Source organism: Pinus tabuliformis, chromosome 3_2 (genome assembly GCF_031772625.1).
Source record: "Pinus tabuliformis cultivar Carrire ecotype Pingquan chromosome 3_2, CPIR1, whole genome shotgun sequence".
In the NCBI taxonomy this organism is placed as follows: Eukaryota; Viridiplantae; Streptophyta; class Pinopsida; order Pinales; family Pinaceae; genus Pinus; species Pinus tabuliformis.
The window spans coordinates 567,921,682-567,926,035 of NC_142302.1; positions in this window are offsets into that span (position 1 = coordinate 567,921,682).

Here is a 4,354-nt window from a genome sequence, read left to right on the forward strand (position 1 = left end):
CTCTACCTCTTTTCCGGGCTGCCCTAGAGTGGTTTCTAAACACAGTCTTTATGTCCTCATAAGACAGTTGGTAAATATCTCCTCCAGCTAGCATGTGAAGGGTATCTAAGATGTCTTCAGGGACTCCTCGGAGTAGAACCAACTTGAGGGATTCAGGGTCAAGTGTGCATCTGGCCCGTTTATAGCTAAGTTGGAACCTTTCCTCGTAATCCTCTAAGGACTCATCATTTCCCATGGTCATCCGAAAGATTTCTCCCTTGGTTTCCTTGGACCTACAGTAGTCCCGGTATTTGGTATTGAAAGCTTGTTGCATCTGAGCCCAAGTGGTGATACTATTCCCAGGTAAGCCCATGAACCAGCGTAATGCTGCATCCTTAAGGGTTGAGGGGAAGAGTTTCAGCTTCTACTCAATATCAGTATAGTCATAGGTTCGACAAAGGATAGCAAACTCAAACAGGAAGGTGTCAGGATCTTCAGTAGTCAGTCCATGGAAGTGAGGTAAAGCGGAGGGGCTAATGTTCTTCATTTTCATGTCTCCATTGGTCTCTCGGATGGGGAAGGCACCTTCTATTCTCTCATCTTCTCCCCTATTGTCAACCATAGCTTCAGATGGAATGGTCTCTAACTCTTCTTCTGCTATAGGATCTTCATATATCTCAGGAGGTTCGCCTATAGGTTCTTCTGGATCATTGTCACCAAAGAAGAGAGAAGGGTGACTCAGTGATGTGGTGGGGCTGTTGGGTAAGAATTTGCCTGTTTTATCTCGATTCCTACGAGGCATGAAATGGAAATACTTTTGATTGCTTTTTTTTTTTTTTTCTGGTACCTGCAAAAACTGAAACAGATTGATCTACAACTAACTATCTTGCTGAAATGAAAATGCAGAATTGAAATGAAAGCAGGAAAGAACTAATCTACTTTGCTCAAATGGAATTGCAGAATTGAAATGCTAATCTACGCTTGCAAAAATGAAATTGCGGAATTGAAATGTTAATCTATGAAAGCAGGAAATGTCTATGCTACTTTTGCAGAATGGAAATGAAATAAACTACTTAGCAGAAGGCGAGAGTAGGAAAATAGAAGAAAAGCAACAATTACTAATACTCTGACGCTTCCCCGGCAATGACACCAAAAAGATGGTGGGCTCCAGTATTTGTATCAATAATGCTACAACTCCTGGAGCTTCCTTCTCTAATTTTATCAACCCGGTAGTTCGTAACAAACTTGGAAGCGACGGTGTTGTATGCACAAGTACTAGCTCTTGTCGCAGCTGTCACTTGGTCAGCTAGCACAAGTCCGCTAGGGCTCAAGCCAACTTCTATGAGTTCTCAGAAGAAGCTTTTTAACCGATGAACGAAAGCTATCTCAAAGGAAATTAAACTACTGTAGGAAGGAACTGAAAGCCAGCAAGAATCACAAACCCTAACAAACCCTAATTCTACCAGCTAGTCCTACTGATGCATAGCTGGGAATGCAAACTACTGAAAGAGATGCCATTACCTCTAGGAAGGTGAGATGCATGTGTCTAGACTACTTTGATCTAAAGAAAACATATTTTTGTATTTTTGTTCAAGTTGTTGGCATTACTATGCATGTGCTTCTAACTGGGTCTTGACTGTGCAGGGATAGATCAAGGAGGAAAATGCTTGGAAGAGGTCAGGAAGGCTCAGAGAGGGTCTAAGGAGTCCCTAACATCCTTTCAGAGAAGTTCACAAAGCTCAGATGCCTAGCAACCGGGTTTGTGAGCTTCTACAGGAAGTCTGCAGGGGTCCTACAGGATGTTCAAGATTTCTACAGGAAGTTCAGTAATTCCTACAGGATGTTCTACAATCGGATTTTTGGGTGATGGATGAGTGGAAGAGGCTGTATGGATGGATAAGGAGGTAGGAGGGGAGCTTGTAATGGCTTATGCACAGAGATATGAGATGAAGAGGGGGTGTGCAAAGCTGGTTGGTCTAGAGGAGGGTAGAGGGAATGGAAGGCCGAAAAGGTAGAATAACGTGGGTAATAGAAGAGTTGGGAGGCAAGTGGTCTGACTGGGAGATGAGAAGATGGCCTGGGCACGGCTTAGAAGGATAAGGGAGTGAGGGAGTAGTACTGCACAGTGTAAATGAAACAAATCATCCACGTCTTGCACATAACTGAAATTTCATCAACCTATTCTAACTGTCTTAATAAAACCAAAGAACAACAACGTTATTTCTGAGGAAAATCATGCATGGTGCTGAAGCAAAAAATCATTCCACAAGATCTAAACGCATGGACAATTCTACAAACGAAAATATTGCATCGAAGATTGCATGAACATGTAAAACAGTGTTTTTGGTGGGTGGCACGGTCTGCAATTCCAGTCCCTAAACAGAGGTGAAAGTGAGGGTGCAGTCAACCCTTTTTGGAACTCTTATTAACTCCAATCTCCTTACTCTAATCTAAACTACTGAAGCAACTCTGTTCATAAAACTAACCTACTTAACCACACCAAGAAATTAAACTCAGCAAACTGCGTTTCCAAATGCATGTAAAGGAAAAGAAATACAATGCTGAAAGAAAGGTAACAATACAAAGGAAGGAGGTCTTAGGCTCTCAGGTTGGGCCCAACCCCGAGAGCTATGGCTCCTCTAAGAACTCAGAACTGAACTCAAATCTGTCTGCTTTTCATTAAAAAATAATAGTCATAAGTCAAATAACATGCCAAAAATGGCTTACAAAAGAGCAAAACAGAGCTCTCAGCTCGTAGTTCAAAATATGCAACAAGGTTCCAAAAGTCCCCCTCGAAGGCTACAGCCTCATCATTTATACATTACGAGGGCCAAGCTGGCCTCCTAAATTAGTGGGGTTTGGCTGACCAAACTAAGAGTAATCTGCTGCTTCCTCAAAATCCGTTTGGCTGCCTTCTAGCTCGGTGGTGGTGGATGTTGGAGCTCGGAGTTGGGGGTGAAGATCACGAGGAAGGCCATTCAATGCTGTGGACAACCTTCCTACAAAATCTCAATCCCATCTTGGCTGTCTCCTAGCCCTCATCTGTGTGGTTTTGCTCCATTAAATGTCAAAAAACCTGAAATAAGCATGTGTTAGCCACCTAGGAATAGTGACTGCCCTCATTCGTACAAATGCCATAAATATACTAAAAAATGATGCATAAGTTATGAAAAATGAAGGGTTGAGCAAGGGTAGTTAGGCCAAATGAGCCCAAAATGTTACCAAATTTGGGGCTCATCACCAGTCAATATTCGAATAGTCATGCAGCTTCACATTTTCGGCAGTGTATCTCAATCCATGAGAGATTGTGCCTTGAAGATATCTCAAAAGATTCTTGGCACCAATCTAGTGAGGCTCAACCATTTATGAGCTCAACATGCTAACTGCAAAACATATATCGGATGGGAGTTCACCAAGAACATCAATGCTAGAATGAGTTTATGAAACTTAGAGGCATTTCCCAAATCAAGTCCGACATCCCTACCACATAACTTCGATCCATCGAGGTAGTCACCGGCTTGCATTTTACCATTCCAAATCCGGAATCCAACTCCCTCTTAATTTTGCAAATGAGAGGGTCTGCACCGGTCAGAAAGTGGTCATCCTCAGAAGGTGTCGGTATGAGAGGTCTATCATCCACAACCTTCAAGCAATGGTTTGGATCGACTTCACTCCTAGTGAATCTCAACTTCATTAGATAGCTATCAATCCTCTCATACTAAGCCTGGGGTGTTTTGCTTCAAGCCATAGAGGGATTTCTTCCACTTGCATACATGAGATTCTCGATCATGAATCTCAAACCCCTCGGGTTGTTCCAAACCTGTGGACCTGCTACATGAGGGGAATGGTCCCCTTGTAAGATTTTCCTTCGGTACATCTCAGACATGTACCTTCATGCTCTTCTTGAATTCAAGCATCACTAGCACCATCTGACTCACATCAGGTAGGGCCCCATAATAAGTAGACAATGTTCCACCAAGACGCGGGTGCAGGGAGACGCACAGGGGGGACGTGTGGGAGTACCCTCAAATTTTAGGGAAATTTTGGGGGTGTGGGGAGATGTCGAGGTATATATATATATATATATATATATATATATATATATATATATATATATATATATATATATATATATATATATATATATATATAATTCAAGTTCATATTCATTGTTCATTGTTCAATAATAAAAGCATAAAAATATTAAATAGACAATTGAATCATTGATCCATCCTCATCATTCATTTTTATACATACATCATTCATATGACATACTCAAGTCTCATTATTGAATTAGTTATTATTCATACATACCATGAGATTCGAAAAACAAAAATAAAAATCAATAATAAAATATTCAAATTCATTGATCGAT